We start from the raw sequence: 20,709 nt of genomic DNA on the forward strand, positions 1-20,709 counted from the left end.
TCACTGCTCGCACATCACTGGCGGCTCTCGCTCTCCTGGATCTTTAAAGCATGGAGATGTCTGAAAAGATTTCGGGAAAGCACAAATCAAAAATGCAGGTATTTCATATTTTTCGTTTTACGGAGGTAGGCTATTAGTTTCAGAGTCCGTTTTCTGAATCGGCAAGCGTGGATTTAAACATCACAAAACAAATCTGGTTGTTCAATAGAGTTTAAGCGTAATTTAAGCGTGAACAATTCAGATTGAGTCGTTGACCATAAATCGAGGATACTTGTCGTTTTATCATTCCTCTGTCAACAGCTTGTCTCCTGGTGCGCCTGCGTTCTGCATCTGATCAAGTCATTAGGGATATCGATAATGAACCGCCTAAATTTTGACCCATGCAAATTTGTCGTGTCGTTATTATAGTTAGACGTTCTCTGCCCCAAATCTATTTATGGGGAAATAATTCCAACCGTTGGTTTACTTTGTGTGAAGAATAATACCTTATACAGTCCACATCTAATTCTAAATGTGTTCCAATGAAGAGGTATGACGATAATTAGCAAGCTTATTATGGTGTTGTGACCACCAAACAAAACTCTGTAAATAAGAACTGAGCTGGGAGACATTGGCAGATAGGAGACTTGCAACTGCTGCAGTCACTATAGTTGATATAACTAACAAGTATATTCTGGTGAGTGATCTTGTGTCAGCAGTCACCACCAGAATTTTCCAACGGTCCCGGGATGGTCCCAGTGTCCCGGGATGGTCCCAGGGTCTCGGGTTGGTCCCAGGGTCTCGGGTTGGTCCCAGGGTCCCAGGGCGGACCCAGGGCGCAACGGTCCCGGGGTCCAAAGGTCCCGGGGTACGACTATAGGCACACAGTGTCTAGTCCTGTCTGGTCTGGTGATGAAAGAGGAGGTCTGGTCTGGTCTGGTCTGGTCTGGTCTGGTCCGGTCCGGTCCGGTCTGGTCTGGTCTGGTCTGGTTCGGTCTGGTCTGGTCTGGTGGTGAATGTACATGTAGGGCATAACTCTGCATCGATACTCTGCTTTCTACATGTTGTCTTGTTGATGATTTTGTCTGCTTAATTAATTTGTGTGCGTGTGTGTGTGTGTGTGTGTGTGTGTGTGTGTGTGAGTGTGTGCGTGCGTGTGTGTGTGTGTGTTGTGCTCCTGTCCACCGTCCTGGGCCACCTGCTGTGATCTTTTATTGATGGTGTTTTATGGAGGGTGAATTATTGAACAACTTACTCACGGATTTCATATTTCAAAATGAGCGGGAACTCCCCAGTTGATCTCTCTCTCTCTTTCTCTCTCTCTCTCTCTCTCTCTCTCTCTCTCTCTCTCTCTCTCTCTCTCTCTCTCTCTCTCTCTCTCTCTCTCTGTTTATTTGCCTCGACCAACACAGACGGTTAAACACACACATGCACACACACATGCACGCGCACACACACACACACACACACACACACACACACACACACACACACACACACACACACACACACACACACACACACACACACACACACACACACACACACACACACACACACACACACACACACACACACACACACACACACACACCTCAGTATCACATCATCTCCTCACTCCTGCTTCTATTCCCACTTCCATATCTAATAGAGATGAGAGATACAAAAACACAACATAACTACAATGGAAAGGGAGCATTTATTACTGCAGAGAGCAGTTTAATATAAGAAACGTTTTTCATCTTGTATAAAATAGTTAAGTTTAAACTTTAAAGTAATCCTAATGTTGTTGACCAGTGGCGGTAGGTCAATAGAGGGCGCTAGGGCGCCGCCCCTCCATGAAATATTCACTTGAATATATCTGCTAACTATTAATCAACTATTATCAATACGAAATAAATCAACAAAATTCTTAGCGTTTATCCTCGTTTAATTGTGTGATATACTCGTCACTGCCAGCAACCAATTAAATTAATCTGAACGTCAATTATTTGGGCTAGGCTAGTTATTCGTCATTCGAAATAAAGCCCTCCTCCAAGTCAGGGGCGCCGGCCACGTTGAAGTCATGTAAGCTCGCTAACTTTTTGCTGTCTATCAAGCAGAGACAGCTTTTCATTGGCGCAGGAAAATTCGCCCTCGCGTCGCACCAGTGTGCGCCCCAGGCCAATGGTATTGCTTTTCTTTTTTGTTATCACCACATGATTGGACGAATCAACGAATCAGCGAATCAATCAAATAGGCTACCTCCCTCAGCAGCAACCGCGCAACATTACACAACTAGGCTACATGTAGAGAAGAGATAGATCGCTAACAAGCAGAGCACTTTCCACCCTTTTCAGTGGAGGAATTAGACTCCCCAAGCAATGTTATATTTAAACGGTTCAAGTAAGTTACATATTAATTGAGTCTTTCGGCCTGTAGCATATAAACAAAATGAAGCATCTGTCCCATATTTCTAACTGCATTTGAAGTAGACCATTGTGCATAGTTACATTTTTTGTGTGTATACAATAAAGAAAAACTGTAAAAGTGCCAACATTTAAATACTTTTTAATATTAATATATTTAAACAGGCTGATTATCATTTAGGGGGCCACTCAATGACATGCAGAAGTGTCATCAACACGCCCACTGAAGTGGTGTGAGAAATACAGACTTTCTACTCCTCATTCACATATAAGGTAATTTACATTTCCTACAAAGAAAATACTACCCCAGGGGTAGTATTATTCAGGAGATTTTCAGGGTACAAATGTCAGGATATGTTGTTCACACATATGGCCCATCGGAGCCGTTATGTTTAAAGAACCCATGGCATGAAAGTTTCACTTTCAGAGGTTTTCTAACATTAATATGTGTTCCCCTAGCCTACCTGTGCTCCCCCAGTAGCTAGAAATGTTGTTGGGTGTAAAACGAGCACTAGGCATTCTGCTCCGTCTTTGCAAAAACAAAGCTCAGACGCGCCGTTTTGGAATTTTCCCCATATGTCCTCATAAGGGGAGTTGCCACCTCCCCTTTCTCTACCTTGCCCGCCCCGAGAATTCAGCCAGCCAATGAGACAATGAGCTACGACCGTGCGAGCGCCACACGTGTGTTTGTGTGTGTGATTACACACAATGTAAGTGTTGTACACCTCTTTGTTATTTTGATAACCGTTCTGCTGTTGGTGTTATGGCGCATAACATGTTGGTTCTTTGACATCTCTGGTATTTCCACAATGAGACTGTAGTGGGGGTTATCTCAGCCATGGTTGAGAAGGAATTGGGGGAATGGAACTTCGGCTTTGACTCCATGAAGTACATGAACTGCGACATGGATGAGAAAGGGATTGTTGCCCGCGATTGTCTCCCGCCGGAGCCCCGCTGCCCGCCTCCCACTGCCGCAAAGCACCACCGCCCGGCAGCCGGCAGCCGGGAGCGGGCAGCGGGCAGCCGGCAGCGGGCAGCGAGTGGTTCAGACTACTTCAAATTGATGTGGACGTTGGAGAACCCGACACAGTTGTTTGAGATTAATAATATCGTCTGGAGGCGCACACAGCTTTTGGCCGTGATAATATATATTATATGATATAGAGATATCTATGTATAATATGGTTATTATTCAGATATAGAGCTCCAGGACTCCCGCCGGAGCACCCAGAGTGTTCTAGAATATTTACACAAAGGCTGTGTGCACCTCGCCATTGCGATACATCCACTGTTTACAGAGCGCATGGTACCGTGGCCACAAGCTGCTCAGGGCCACACCCCCACCCTCCTCCTTGACCCGCCTCTCTCCTCCTCATTTGCATTAAAGCTACAGTGTACAGTGTGTTGTTGCGGTGTGTGCGTGTGTGTTCTTACCTGGGCGCGTGTTTCGATGGCAGAGCCGTTATGTTTAAAAACATAATGTTTTACCTGGGCGAGTGTAGCTGCGTTGTGTGCGCGTGCGTGTGTGTTCTTACCTGCGCGTGTGTCGATGGCGGATAGCACAAACAGCTGGCATAAGCTAGCGGAGAGCACCACGTTTATGAAGGAATGGCTAAGTAAATGAAATGATGAGATTACTAAGTGTTTGTTTTGTGTATATTTTCTGTATATTTTACGTTTATTTTGTATTTACTGATACCCCTAGCAATTTGAGCGTGGGGGTTCCTGTCTTGTAACACACAGAGCCTTCAATAAAGTTGAATTGAGTATCCTGCAAGCTTGCTTTAATTTCATGCATTTTCGTTCTCTCTTCAGGATGATGTGAAAGGAGGGGGTTGCGGCCTGGTGCCCGAGGCCAATGGGACAGAGCCGTCTCCGGGGCCCTCCGGCCTGACTGAGGGGCCCAAGTGGCAGAGGCCCCGGATCACACGCAGCTCCTTTATGAAGTGCTGTCTCGTCAAGTGGATCATAGACAGCACCACTCCTCAGGGCCCAGGTATACACCCACCAATCAGAACACACACAACACACAACGACATCACAGCAAACTCGTACACAAACACACGCAAACACTCACGTCCTCACACAAGGACGTCCCTAGGAATAGACTGTGACAGTGCTGCTTCTACTTAGAATGTCCTCCTTCTCCCCTTCTATTTCAACCTCACTGGTTTCTTCTGTGGGATCATCATGGCTTGAAGAGGGCCCTGACTCTAAGATACATCTTATAATTGAGAATATGTCTCATAATTATCTGAACATATTAAACAATGTTGTCAACAGTCTATTTGATTGGATTGAGCTGGGCATGACTAAATATGTATTTGTATGTTTTGATTTGCTGCATTAGCCTACAGTAAATAGCAGCTATTAATCTAAGGGTAGACTACTTGTAATTGTAGCTGACTTAAACTTAAAAGTCAGCTAAAATGTAAGTATCCTTAGTTTAATGTCTGCTAATATTGTCATGCAGCCAATAAAAAAAATCTAAATCTGTTTAAATAAATGTTATTATCATGCTGGAAAGCAGTATGGAATGCTAATCATTGCATTATCTCCATTTATACCATGGTCTGGGTGAATACTCGATTCTGATTGGCTGGAGGGTGTAGGTTAAGAAGTGTTAATTTACACCTAGGAAAGACGTTGACCCTATGAAGACGCTATGGCCACGTTGCTTGGCCTCACCTGCATACGGGAGATATTAAATAGTCCGCTCATTTTAGCTACAGTAGCCCTAGCTGCTAGACTAGGCTTGTTATCAGGTTGTTGGGAAAGTGTAGAGGAAGGAATATACCTTTCTTGGTAAAAAACTGGGTGACGAACTGTCGACTGCTTTGATCTCTTTCCTCTATCTCTTTCCTCTCTTTCCTCCCCTGACAACCTGACTTCTTCATTTCACCGACCGGGATACACACAAACTGACTTTAGAGTGCTAGTTTAAGACACTAGCAGTCTGCACTTGCTTCACAATGATCTGCCTGGCTGCTACTTTGTTCTGCAGTAGCGTAAGACATGGGCTGTACCAAATAATGACAAATGAGAGGGGTGATAATAGGGTGAAGACTTTCTAATGATTTTGTAAAAATGGAGGAACAAACCACAAAAAAACAATGAAACAAACCACCATCAAAACAAACCATTTGATGATTTTTTTTTTCCATAATTTTAATAATACCACCAGTGTCCTCTGGGGCGCCCCCGTCAGTGCTGCGCCCCTGGAATCATCCTAATTTACCCCCCCCTAAGGACGTCCCTGTCCTCACACACACAAACGCACACAAACACACAGTTCAAAGCATAAACAGCCTAAACAGTGCTGAAATAACAAGAGAGGAGAGGAGAGAAAAGTGGAGAGGAGGAGAGGAAAGCAGAGAACAGAGGAGTGGAGAGGAGACAGGAGAGAGGAGAGGAGGAGATAACATGACAGGAGAGAGGAGAGAAAAGGAGAGGGGAGGAGAGAGGGAGTGGAGAGGAGATAGGAGAGAGGAGAGGAGATGGAGAGGAGGAGAGGAAAGCAGAGAAGAGAGGAGTGGAGAGGAGACAGGAGAGAGGAGAGGAGAGGAGGAGATAACATGACAGGAGAGAGGAGAGAAAAGGAGAGGGGAGGAGAGAGGGAGTGGAGAGGAGGAGAGGAAAGCAGAGAAGAGAGGAGTGGAGAGGAGATAGGAGATAGGAGAGGAGATGGAGAGGAGGAGATAACATGACAGGAGAAAGGAGAGAAAAGGAGAGGAGAGAAGGAGTGGAGAGGAGAAGAGCAAAGCGGAGAAGAGAGGAGTGGAGAAGAGACAGGAGAGAGGAGAGGAGATTACATGACAGGAGAGAGGAGAGGAGGGGAGAGAAGAGGAGAGGAGAGGAGACGAGAGCAAAGAGTACTTTCAAAAGGCATGAATTTTAATGCCTAGGTCCGGGCTCTGGTAGTTTATTTAAAGCTCCGTCGTCTCTCTCTCCCGGTGGACGGTTAAAAGGGGAAACTTTTGTCTTCATCGGATGCCACATTAGTTCAGCGGCCCGGTCAATCTATCGACAAAATCCACTTCCTATTAAAGCCGAATGAATCCATTATATTGGTCATGTGGGACACAGTTTGCTCTACCTCCCTCATGCACACACACACACACACACACACACACACACACACACACACACACACACACACACACACACACACACACACACACACACACACATGCATACACGCGCAAACACATGTGTAAGCGCTTGTTTATATTGGTAATTAAGTATGCTAACATCAATACTGCTGATTTATGTTGATGTTAAATATATTTTGACACACACATTAGTACATGCACACAAACACAAACACACATGAATGCATACCTACAGGCTACCGCACACACACACACACACACACACACACACACACACACACACACACACACACACACACACACACACACACACACACACACACACACACACACACACACACACACACACCACACACACACACACACACACACACACACACACACAACAATGCCGGCATACAGGCTTACACTGACAGACACACACAAACAGAAGCTAGATGTAGTTTGTGGCATATTTGGATTTGACCAGTCTAGCGCCCCAATATTCCTGGCCGGCCATTTAAAACACCTGGAGCTTCTACCAAGGAGGACAAATGTCATTATCATACATCTTGCTTTTGTATAAGCAGACATATCCTCCACGACATGAAAGAACGAAGCGCACCGTACTAAAATCGTGGCCTCATTTTCTGCCTGATCTAAATTATTGAAGCTGCTCTGGAGGACACCACAGCTAGAGACGTATGGCTCCCTTCCTCCACACAGCAACGCAGAACCAAACCCGTAGAACTCAACACAGAACCCACACAGAACCCATCCCGGCCCACAAAATGTCCGATGTCCAAGTGATGTTAGGGTCCAAATGTCATGATCTATAGTCGTCCAATTTCACGTTTGATTTACATTTACCTTTAGGGCATTTGGCCAAAACTTTAATCCATAATGATTTACAATCAGTAAGAAAGAGAAACAATATATCGCTGTCGGTACAGTAAAGATATTAATAGAAACAAGTCCTGTTTAAATATATATATATATTCCTGTGACGTCAAACATGGCATTTCATAATACGGTCAGACTAAACCATTTTCAAACTGCCCTATGGCCGTAAGAGAGAGATTATGTTAATATTAATAATAACCTAATTATATAAATTAAATAAATGACCTTTATTTGATGTCCAGCAGGGTTTTGTGGCTCCGTTCCAACATGTTTGAGTATTGGTAATAGGGAAACCAGAGATCCATGCACAGTTACTTAATCTGCATGCAAGCAGACATCTGTCTTGTGGCAAATGTTTGTAATGAATACTCTACACTACCATTAAAAATACATTCCATTTCTAATGTGTTTCTAATGCTCATTCACTCATTATAATACACTTGTATATGTTATAGGATCTTTATGTGATCCCTTCCTAAAGTGATGTTCCCATATATAAATCTTACCAGTGTGGTTGAAGGATTATTAGATTATTATATGAATATGTCATGATTCAAATGTTCAATTTATTGTAAGATTTTTGTAAATCTATCAAACTCACAAATGTGATGGGCAAGCAGTGTTCCTTTGAATAATTATATTATTGGATCAGTGGCTGGTTCGTAACACCACCTAGTGGTCACTATCTATTAATGCACCTAGATGGAGCTTCTTGTGCAGTAGAATTAACTTTGAAGCTTTTGTTACTTTGAGGAACCTGGCTTCACAAAAACAAAAATAATATCATTAGATGTTCATCAAAACTACACCTAAGGTCAAAGACTTGGTTGAAGGCCAGGACTATAACTAGAGGAAACAATAGTAATCGTTTGTCAAGAAAGGTTCTTGTTTAAAGTACAACGTGCAAAAGTCCCAGACAGTCGGTTAAGATGTAACAATGTCATAACTATTATGCTTGAAGGGACTATAATGTTGCCTATTAAAGCATTAAGAAAACGATTTAGTTGATGTATCAGCAGAAGTGTAAGTATCCACTTCCATGCACTCTCTCTTCTCCGCCATCACAGACCACATTACATTATCCTGCCCAGTGTATTATCAAATCACGTGTTCACAATGTCACCCCCAGGTGTGGAATTAATCACTCATTACTCTCGTTTTACAAACACCCCCCCTTATGACATCACAGGCGCTGGTGTACAGACCGGTGCATAGTAGACTCCAGCCTAACCAGTTAGTAACAGGTTAGTCCCGCCCACCACTGTTGCCATGCCCACTTGTGGTTTGCAGAAACCTACTGTATGGCTCAAACCAGTTTGTGCAGCCCAGCAGCAAAGCCACCTTGCCCTTGAACTAACCATTATGTGGAAACTCCCACTTGTGATGTCACAAGGGGAGGGATTTGCAGTGACTCGTAAGGCCTAATCAACCTCAGGCACGGTGGTGTAACAGAAGTATTTACCTGAACATTGAAGAGAGACAGGTCTGCGTGTTGAAGAAGAGAGGGAATGACACCTCATCTAAGTCTCCATAAGGCCTATTGCGCACATGATTAGCGCACTAGTGGGTGGAGCCATCGATTTATCGTTTACTTTTTATGACTAAAAGACTGCTGAAATATATGGACAGCGGCTGTAGCTCAGAAGGTAGAGCAGAATGGTTTATCTTCCAAGAAGATAAAGCTTCAATAACACATTGTTTCTGTTGTGGAAGAAGAATACGAAAATAGTGTACAAAATAAATCAAATAAAATTGACATGGTTGAAGATAATACGATTTCAGGACTGAAGAAGAGACAAAAGGGGTTCATGGTTTGTGTGTGTGTTTTTGTATTGTTACACATATACTCTTAACCTGCTCTCAGTGAGTCATTAAAGGCTGATTTCTGCACCGTTGGCGTCTCCGAACTCAACTGATGTCGGTCTGTATTTATTAGCATGGACACATCAGCACTTACGGTGCATTAAAAATGTAAAGTTACATTAAGTTATTGCTTCAACCTCACAACACTTATAGGCCTGAGTAGGATGCGAGATACGTACTGTACTATATGCATATATTTATTTATATATAGATAGATATTGATATATAGCTGGATGTATAGATAGTTCAATCATTATCGAGGGCGAGAGAGAGAGAGAGAGAGAGAGAGAGAGAGAGAGAGAGAGAGAGAGAGAGAGAGGGAGGCAGGGCGAGAGAGGGAGGGCGAGAGAGAGAGGGCGAGAGAGAGTGAGAACACATTTTGAGAACTTATTATTATTATTATTATTGTTAATAATGTGGTACATTAGGAACCTTGCGCTCTTACCTGTCCATCGAAATGCTTTTTGTGGCCCAGCTACATGTCTCTCCATCAGACCAGTATTTCACCCCTCTCTCCATTGATCTCACCCCCACCCCAAGCCCCACTCTCCTGCTCCAACCTAGTCCATTACGGTGTGCTGAATCATCATTTGTCCCCGGGGCTCACTGCTCCCTTTGTCGGCTTCTTGTCTGCGTCTTTCAACAAACGATAGAAACAAATAAATAAATAGATAAATAGAATGTATGTAACAATCAAAACACACTCAAGTGTTGTAGGACCAATGCTTTTTTGATCTACAGCATTGGTGTTTTGGATCTCAACCTGACATCTTAAACTGCGCCTTGATTGGCTGAAATGCGCGATGCGTCTGATTGGGTGTCTAAACGACCGATGTGACTGATCCAACTGATCTACTCTATGTCTAAGACACGGTCAGTAAGACGGACGTAGCGCCACAACAACAACACAACTCTTAAGTGCTGCAAATATTCAAGCCATCAGCAGATCAATGGCTGGTTTAAGACTAACATCCTCTTAATGACGGGGCAGATACTGGCCTGAGAGGCGCTTAGGGTGTCAATCAAGCCATCTATTAGGACTAGTACCCATTCATTCACATATCCCGCCCACCCAACCAAGAAGAACACATACGGAGGGATAACATGGGAGAAATCGGGAGAGAGGAATAGGGAGAGAGACATGGAGAGAGAGAGAGAGAGAGAGAGAGAGAGAGAGAGAGAGAGAGAGAGAGAGAGAGAGAGAGAGAGAGAGAGACATGGAGAGAGAGAAAGAGAGTGAGAGACATGGAGAGAGAGTGAGAGAGAGACATGGAGAGAGAGAAAGAGAGTGAGAGACATGGAGAGAGACATGGAGAGAGAGAAAGAGAGTGAGAGAGACACATGAAGAGAGAGTGAGAGAGAGAGACACACATAGAGAGAGAGAGGGGGGAGGAGTTCCTGACTTGGCCGGAGTCCGGACAGTACACTGAGCCGTGAGGTGGGGTGAAGGCGAGGGAGCAGAATGGACCGGTGGGAGCGTTGCGCGGACACTCCATCTGCACCACAGCGCACGGTGCCCACGGCAACGGTTTGGTCTGCCCCAGGACAGGCCTCTGGAGTTAGAGAACAGGTTTTAGTTGTGTTTGAAGAGGTAAACCCTACGCATTCAGTGCCTAACGACCATCGATGAAGTTGTTGTTGTAGTTGGTGTCTTTTGATTACCTGCTCGTTTCGCGGGGTGAGTTGGAGTAGAAGGAAACCCGTTTTTTGGTGGGGGGCAGTCGGGGGTCCGATGCCAAAGCACTATGGGGCTGGAGGGCATGGAGGTCATGGGCATCGCCGTGGTGATCTGTCTCTTTGTAGTCGTGCTCAAACAGTTTGGTATCTGGGAGCCCCTGTCCCTGGATGGTAAGTAGACAGCTGTTGTCTGACCTTTCAATGAAGGTTTTTATTTTTTAAAGATTTGTTCTGTGGGCGAGATGTAATTGGAGGTTAACAGGCAGATGTCTCCACTCTGCTTGGTTGTTTTTGTAATACTGTTTAAAAAACAATAGGAATTTCATTGTTGACACGTTGTAGTGCACCTACTGTCTGTGTGATGAAAGAAACATGGATGATTTAAAATACACTTTCTAATTGTCTGAATATGTGCTTTTCCCTCTCACCTCGTCAAACCCTCATCGCTCTCCTTTAAGACGGTGAGTAACTTCACTCCACTCACTTTGTGAGCTGAATATCTGTGTGGTTTCTTACTGCGTCTTTCGTTTTCACCCTTTCCTGTTTCCATTATCATCTTCCCATTTGAATCTCCCCACCATTCTCCAAACCTTAAAAAATGACGGTTGTGTGTAAAGATGGTGAGTAATCATATTTCTTGACCCCGGTTTTCATTCATTGTTTTATTGAAAACGTAGTTTTCAGTTTCACAAAACTCCCTCGTCTTCCTACAACTCAAACCTCCCCTGTTTCTTTTCTTTCTTTTCCTCCCCCCTGCTGCCTCTCCCCTGCCGACCAGAGAGCTGTGACATGGAGCTGGAGCTTTCCATGGTGCGACACCAGCCAGAGGGGCTGGAACAGCTACAGGCCCAGACCGCGTTCACCAAGAAGGAGCTGCAGTCGCTCTACAGAGGCTTCAAGAATGTAGGCATGAGAGATTAGCTGACTGACAGTGATCGGTCGGCGGTCTGTCAGTTGAAGTTTGATTGATTGTTTGATTGATTGCTGTATTTTCTTCTTTCATGCTTGCTTTCTTTCTTTAATTCTTTAATTCTTTAATTATTTTGTTTCATACTTTCATTCTATCTTTCTTTCTTTTGTTCTTAGTTTCTTTCGTTTGCTCTTAATAACCTTGTGGAGCCCATTCATGAACCCAGTTCCTAATTTTCTTTTAAATGCCAACTGGATCTTTCCAAGGCGCCCCACAACATCGTCGGCACGTGTGGGTACGCTCAATAGAAATCCATGTATACGCTGTGGGTAGATGGGATGTCTGCCATGTGTACAACGTTGGTTTATGCGGTCTTTGGTGGCCCCAGGAGCAGGGAATGGAACCCGTAACCGTGGCATTGTTTATGCCTTGCTCTACCAGTTGAGACAGGACAAAGGCAGATAGTTGTGTTCACTTTATACTGGACTGGGAGGTCAGCCTTGATGAGGAAACACTTGCCACTTTCCTTTCTTCAGACAGTCCGCCTGAGAAAGCCCATAGAATCCCCTCATCTGCTCTTGTTTTTGTGTGCTTCAGTAATGTTTTGTTGAGTGGAATACTAATGCAAACGCTTCCAGCATGCGGCCAGCCTTAATGGGTTGGTAAACCTGTCTTTTTTTTAACAGGAGTGTCCCAGCGGACTGGTGGATGAGGAGACTTTTAAGATTATTTACTCCCAGTTCTTCCCTCAAGGAGGTGAGTAGAAATAACTCTAATAGAGAGTGAACCTGTTTGCCTCAAAGCTTTCTCCTTTCTTTTGAAAAATGCTGACACACTTGATGCTGGCAGTCGTTAGCAAATTCAACCTTTTTAAATTGAAAAAGAAAGAGATAACAGATATTGCATTTCTAATGGCCCCAAATTCATATAATATTGGATCAGTAGAATTGGATTGTTTCTTTATCAGTGGTTCGTGGTAAGATATGGTGCATCACATTACATTTGTTTAGCTGACGCTTCTATCACAAGCGACTTCCAAGTGCACTCAACCATGAAGAAGATAACCACTTTCCAGTGTGTGTTGGGGGTGGTTTGGGGGAGAGCGAGAGGGAAAAAGTCACGATAGGCCTCTACCCTCGCCTGAGGTGTTGTATAGTCTCATGGCTGTGGGGACAAAGGGTGTTCTGTACCGCTCAGTTCTACAGCGCAGCAAGGAGAGCCGTGTGCTGCGGCTGCTCCTCCGTTCTGGCAGGATGTGGTGGAGAGGATGGCTGGCATTGTGTCCCGAGCACTGAACCAGCCTTCTCGACCAGTTTGTCCAGCAGCCTGATGTTCTTGTCTGCCATGTTTCCTCCTCAACAGACATAGTATAGTTTTTTCCATGCAACAAATTCCTAAATGGATCATCATGGATTACTAAGAAGAGTGGGTGAAGGAATTTCCCTGTGTTCTTCAAAGGAAGAATGGAATGATTTCCAATTCGGTGCACTTTGGGTTCTCTGGTTACGGAAAAATATACCACAAAAGATTGTGTTTCTGAACATTGCATCTGTTGAAGGACTATTTGAACCTCTGAGAAAATGTGTTTTCCCACCTTAGGCATGCAATCCCAAACATTATTATGAATTTCTTTGTCACTTGGGTTGTTTTAAGTTCCACCCCGTAACAGGACAATTTGATCTCTGTATGAGTATATTTCTAAAACATATTGAAATAAATTCTTCTAGTGCCTTGGTAATCACCTGTCCCCTGTGTCGGGCCGCCTGTACACCCTGGCCGCCCCTGAGAGAGAAGCAATGGGCACGTACGTTAATAATTCTCTATTGGCGGGTATCATCCGCCCTTCCTCGTGCCCGGCAGGAGCGGGGTTTTTCTTTGTTGCAAAGAAGGATCATTTGCTTCGTCCTTGCATTGACCATCGAGGGTTGAGCAACATTCTGATAAATAATCATTACCCTCTGCCTCTCATTGCATATGCTTTTGAGCTTCTAGAAGGCGCCACCATCTACGCCAAGCTCGAACCTACGCAACGCCTATCATCTGGTTTCGATCCACGAGGGACACAAATGGAAGTCTGCTTTCAACACCCCCTCCGGCCACTACGAGTACCTGGTGACGCCCTTCGGCTTCACAAATGCCCTGAATACCTTCCAAACCCTGGTGAACAATGTGCTGCGAGATATGCTGAACAAGTTTGTGTTAGTCTCCCATGGCGACATCTTGATCTTCTCCCGGTCCAGAGACGAACACGTCCACCAGGTCCAAGCGGTCCTGCAGTGCCTATTAGAGAACTCCCTCTTCGTCAAAGTGTGAGGTCCAGTTCTGCCTCCTTCATGGGGTACATCGTAGGGAGGGGGGCCGGGCTGACGGACTCAGCCAAGGTCTCCGCCGTCACTACCTGGTCCGTCCCGTACTCCCGCAAACAGCTTCAACGTATCCTGGGTTTCGCCAACTTCTACCGGAGGTTCAACAGAGGTTACAGCGCGGTGGCAGCCCCCCTCATGGCCCTCGCCTCCTGAAAAGTGCCTTTCCAGTGGACGTTGGCCGCCCATGACGCCTTCCAGGCCCTAAAGGAGCAGTTCACTTCGGCCCCCATTCTGTTCATGCCGGATCCTGAACGGCAGTTCGTGTTCGAGGTGGAAATCTCTGATGTGGGAGTCGGGGCTGTCCTATCCCAGACGGTTGCCACCGACCAAAAGCTGCACCCCTGCGCCTTCTTCTCTAGGCGGAAACCCAGTCAATACATAGCTCTTTTAACGCTTAGGATTACAATACAGTACTGTAATACAATTATATAATAATGTAAGTGTTAAAAGCAATATACGTGATGACACCATTTTGGCTAACTTCCTGTCCGTTTGGCAGTTAGACCTCACTTACTCGACCCCACTTCGCCACATGAATACCTTAAGAAGCATAGAAAGGCAGCATTTCGCTGCCGACCACAAAGGACCCGAGCCACCTAAGGAAGATTAGTCGGCTCTGTCCTTTCCTGTAGAGGGCGTCATTGTTTAGTGACCAGTTCAGTTTATTGTCAAGGCGCACCCTTATGTATTTGTATGTTTCCACCTCCTAAATGTTCTTCCCTTGAATGTTGACTGGGTAAGGTGGGGGCTTTGACTTGCGAAAGTCCACCTCCATCTCCTTGGTCCTATGGGTTTTCAATAGGAGGCCGTTCTTCTCGCTCCAGTCAGTGAAAGCTTTCACCAGGTCCCTGTACTCCCCCTCATGGGCTTTCCTCATTACAGAAACTAGTAGAGAAAGTTATCATTATAATTCTTTCCTATGGGCTGAGGCGCAGTCCGAGCAGATGAGTTGATGAGAGATGAGATGAGATGAGATGAGAGATGAGAGATGAGATGAGATGAGATGAGATGAGTTGATGAGAGATGAGATGAGATGAGATGAGTTGATGAGAGATGAGATGAGATGAGATGAGATGAGATGAGATGAGATGAGTTGATGAGAGATGAGATGAGATGAGATGAGTTGATGAGAGATGAGATGAGATGAGATGAGTTGATGAGAGATGAGATGAGATGAGATGAGATGAGATGAGATGAGATGAGATGAGATGAGAGATGAGCAGTCTGCGGCAGAAAATGTGCAGGGTTTCTTCAGTCCTGATGTCAGTTTGGAGCTCGTACCACCATTTTGGGGCCAGGGCTGCTGCATTCTGGTGTGCTGCAGAAGTCCAATGACACATGCAGGCAGGCAGAAGGGAGTTGTGGTAGTCTTCAAGACCCGAGATGACAAAGAGCAGGGACATAAACCTTCATGGAAGTCTGTTTTTGAGGAACGGACGTGTCCTTTTTATTTTGTGGAATGATTCTGCAGGAGCGGGTTGTTGCAGCATTGTCGAGAGCAAAGGACAGCTGGTCATCCAGTGTCAAAACCAGGCTTCTTTGCAGTCGCAGCCGCAGACACCACATAATTCCAAATATTGATGGAGAGACGTTGATGGGAGATGCCTTCCCTTGAAGGAAGAGCATCTCAGTCCAGACTGAGCTTCATCTGATGTGTCTGCATCCACTGAGAGATGTCCACCAGCCACCTGCTTTTAGAACAGAAAAGACTGAATTGATGTGTGTCATTTGCAAGCCATTTGGGTCAAGGACAGAACCCAGTGACTTGGGTTACAGAGAGACAAGCATGAGACCCAGAAGAGAACCCTGAGGGACCCCAGTTGGGACCCTACCAGGTTCAGACACAGATTCTTTCCAGGTTAAATATGAGATGATTAAATCTCTTTCTGTGATAACCGAGTTAAATTTATAGTTTGTTTAGTATGCTTATTGTCAGATACAACCTGTTTACATTTTTTGCCTAATAAATCCACCCTGTGTTTTTCTTGCTAGATGCCACCACCTATGCACATTTCCTGTTCAATGCATTGGGAAGAAATGTCAAGACAGAAATGGTTCAATACGGTTTGAAGTAAGTTTACCTAGAGATAAAAAACGAAATGAGGAATATATCATCAGGATATTTAATTAAATCATGAATCTAAATTGTGCTTAATTGTTTATGCATCACACTGGTTTAGCCAGAATGAGGTATCAGAAATCTGAAAAATCTCTACTTTAATTTTGAATCTTCCTTATTTCTGTAGGACTTTGTGATCGGATTATCCGTGTTGCTTCGGGGCTCTGTGACTGAGAAGCTTCGATGGGCCTTCAACCTGTACGACATCAATAAGGACGGATACGTTACTAAAGAGGTAAAGTGGATCATCTCCAATGGGGGTTATCAATTAGGACGGTTCCGTTAATATAAAGGTACAGTAGTACAGACTAATATAAGTACAACACAGTAGTACAGTAAACTATATTATGAGTATAATACAGTGGTACAGTTACTTACTGCGACACACATCTCCAAAGGGTGTAATCTTATTTGTTGAGCGTGTGTGTGTTCTTCAGGAAATGCTGGCCATAATGACGTCCATATATGACATGATGGGCCGGTACACATGTCCCAGCGTTCGAGACGATGCGCCGGTCGATCATGTGGAGAGATTCTTCCAGGTGTGTGTGTGTCTGTGTGTGTGTGTGTGTGTGTGTGTGTGTGCGCTTGTGTTCCCTAAATACAACGCATCCTCTCTCTTTGCTCTTTATAAAACATTGCATAGATAGCATAATCAACTGTAAAGTGTTGGTGGGTCTGCGTAGAACGGTACTCAAGACTGAGCCCTAACTGCGTTCTAACCTGCGCGAATACACAGGGCTGTTTCCTAGAAATATTGAAGGAGACGGTATTTTCGGCAAATTCATGTCAACCATGGGCGAAATAATAACCATTGCAAGTCTTTACTTGTATCATCTGGAGGCGCACACAGCTTTTGGCGTTATATGATCGAGCTCTGTGAGTCCCCAAACGGACACAATTACTTTCTCCTCCATTTAGGTCTCTATAACAGAGGGGTCATGGTAGGATGACACCAGCGGAGAGGCCTCAATCACAGAGGGGTAATAGTAGTGAAACCAGTGGAGGGGCCTCAATCACAGAGGGGTAATAGTAGTGAAACCAGTGGAGGGGCCTCAATCACAGAGGGGTAATAGTAGTGAAACCAGTGGAGGGGCCTCAATCACAGAGGGGTAATAGTAGTGAAACCAGCGGAAAGGCCTCTATTATCACAGAGGGGTAATAGTAGTGAAACCAGTGGAGAGGCCTCAATCACAGAGGGGTAATAGTAGTGAAACCAGTGGAGAGGCCTCTATTATCACAGAGGGGTAATAGTAGTGAAACCAGTGGAGAGGCCTCAATCACAGAGGGGTAATAGTAGTGAAACCAGTGGAGGCCTCTATTATCACAGAGGGGTAATAGTAGTGAAACCAGGAGAGGCCTCTATTATCACAGAGGGGTAATAGTAGTGAAACCAGTGGAGAGGCCTCTATTATCACAGAGGGGTAATAGTAGTGAAACCAGTGTAGAGGCCTCTATTATCACAGAGGGGTAATAGTAGTGAAACCAGCAGGGAAGCCTCTATCACAGAGGGGTAATAGTAGTGAAACCAGCAGGGAAGCCTCTATCACAGAGGGGTAATAGTAGTGAAACCAGTGGAGAGGCCTCTATTATCACAGAGGGGTAATAGTAGTGAAACCAGTGGAGAGGCCTCTATTATCACAGAGGGGTAATAGTAGTGAAACCATTGAGAGAGGCCTCAATCAAGAGGGGTATAGTAGTGAAACCAGTGGAGAGGCCTCTATTATCACAGAGGGTAATAGTTAGTGAAACCAGTGGAGAGGCCTCTATTATCACGAGGGTAATAGTAGTGAAACAGTGGAGGCCTCTATTAGATCACAGAGGGTAATAGTAGTGAAACCAGTGTAGAGGCCTCTATTATCACAGAGGGGTAATAGTAGTGAAACCAGCAGGGAAGCCTCTATCACAGAGGGGTAATAGAAGTGAAACCAGCTGACCTCTTAGCTAAAATATCAATTGTCATATTCAGGATATAATCGTTAATGTCACTATGATTATGATGATGATTCTTATTTATTTATTTATGATTATTACTATCATTTAGAAGATGGACCGGAACAGAGACGGAGTGGTGACCATTGATGAGTTCATAGAAACTTGTCAGAAGGTAAACTTTGTGTTCCTTTTCACCACACATATTGTGTTTTTAAAGATAAAGATAAAGATAAAGATAAAGATAAAGATAGACTTTATTGTCATTGTACAGTCACCTATACAACGAAATGGTCAAGAGTATGGTCAATGATGAGTATGGAATGTATGGATGAGTATGGTCAATTATGGTCAAGAGTCAAGATTAAGGTCTGAAGTAAATTCTTTTTTCCAACAGGATGAAAGTATTATGGCGTCCATGCAGCTCTTTGAGAACGTCATCTAGGAGCATCATGAAGTCCTCAGAGTACACAGTGTGCTTATTTTTTAAAAGACCTCATTGTCACCAGTAAGGATATTGCATGGGACATGATGGTAACGGAACCCAGGGCCGTCGATAAGGGGTGAAAGGTGATGACGATTCTAGGGGCCCACAGCCCAGGGGGGGCCCACAAAAATTTTTTTTTTTTTTTTTAACTACCAGCCCATAGTACTATACTAGCCCCCCCCCCCCCCCCCCCCCGTCAACAATTGCTCCCCCCCCCCCCCCCCCCCGTCAACAATTGCTCTTTCACCCCCCCCCCCCCACAATTGCTCCTTCCACCCCCCCCCGTCAACAATTCAGCGCAGGGGGGACAATCAGTTCCTCTTGTATAGGGGCCCAGGAATTGTAGCAACGGCCCTGACGGAACCCAACCTCTTTATTCCAAAGCTTGTTTCATTGTATGCCACGTTCAAAAACACTTTCAGTAACACTGTTATGTTCTAGTTAGGAATGCAATTGAATGCAAAGGATTATGCACAAGAAAACTTTCTTCTCAAGCACAAGTTAAGATCTTTTTATTATCACTTGAAATGGGGCAACATGGCCAAATCAGGGAGGTTGTTTGAAGACACCACACTGGGATTCATTCCTGCTTTGCAATGCAAATCACAGGCGTAGGGTTAGTCCTGTGATTGTAACTCGGGTTAGAATCACAGGGGAACAGATGGATGAGTTAGTGCTGTGATATACTGTAAACCAATCGGTTGAATCACTTTCTAAACGTGAAAATACTTGTTATTTGCTCCAAAATAAACATCTACGTTCACCTTTAACCTTGGCCTTGGATTGAGTTTTGCGATTGATGCTCTGAGTCATAGCCATTGTCAAAGTATTGAATACAAAGGTTATTAATAGATCTCTCTAGTCTTGGTATCACTGTTTGGCAGACACGGGACAGCAAAGAGCTAATGAGCATAGACAGCACTTTGGAGCACTGAAAGTTCTCCCTACACTGAAACGGTAGCAGTGAATGAATAACAGGGCAGAGTAGCATATCAGCACAAATCACCATGCCTACTGCAATATTCAGCACTGCATCCTTTGATATTCAACCAATAGCAAAGGCACGTTGGTTTGGGGTGGGAGGAGCTATGTTGTCTGTCCACCCAACACATGTGGACATGGTCGTCGTGGGAACCACTATGTGCTGCCCTGACATGGGTGTGATTTGACCGAAAATTCTCCCTGTGATTATTCAGAAAGGTAAATATGTTTCCAATTTTTTGATACAATATTATTTATGTATTTAAATGTTATATGTTTAGCATTTATTCCAACCATTGCATTATTCTGTAGGATGACGTGAAGGGGGGCAACAATATCATATTCAAGTTCCATTATAATCCTGCTCCATGTGAATATAGATGGTATACATTGCCTGTGTTTACTATAGTGATGTATGTTTGTGTTGTTTGTAGAGTATTTTTTTATTTATTTTGATCAAATGTTATTTGAATAGGAGTTAATAGAGGCAAGGCCTTGTATAATGGTAGTGTACATATGCCACACAATGCCTGAATCCCTGTGTGGACAGAATGCAGGGAGGGTTCTGGATGCTGCATTGTTCTCTAGAGACCATGTGGCTCGAAGCTTTTGATTTGTATTGAGCGATGACAGGTGGCTTAATGTCCGTTTACCCACAGCAGCAAACTACTCGGTGTGTGTGTGTGTGTGTGTGTGTGTGTGTGTGTTGTGTTTATGTGTATGTGTGTGTGACACGTGTGTGTGTTTGGGTGTTTATGTGTGTATTACACACTTTTGAGTGTGTCTGTGTGTGTGTATGCGAGATGTGTGTGTGTGTGTGTGTGTGTGTGTGTGTGTGTGTGTTTGTGTGTGTGTGTGTTTTGCATGTTTGTGAGTTGTTGGTGGGTGTGTCTGTGTAAACGTACTTGTCATTGTCATTTTCCGTAGTAATAGTATTATTCATAGTCGTAGGAGTTCTATTTTATTACTTTTATTTCTACTTACTTTTGTTTA

General features: G+C 44.4%; 1 pseudogene; it reads left to right on the top strand.

Moving 5' to 3' along the window:
- The first annotated feature begins 15 nt into the window (after nucleotides 1–15).
- Nucleotides 16–18,805, top strand: LOC130381130 (calsenilin-like; annotated as a pseudogene).
- Nucleotides 18,806–20,709: the final 1,904 nt, after the last annotated feature.

This window comes from Gadus chalcogrammus, chromosome 4, assembly GCF_026213295.1.
Source record: "Gadus chalcogrammus isolate NIFS_2021 chromosome 4, NIFS_Gcha_1.0, whole genome shotgun sequence".
NCBI classification, from domain to species: domain Eukaryota; kingdom Metazoa; phylum Chordata; class Actinopteri; order Gadiformes; family Gadidae; genus Gadus; species Gadus chalcogrammus.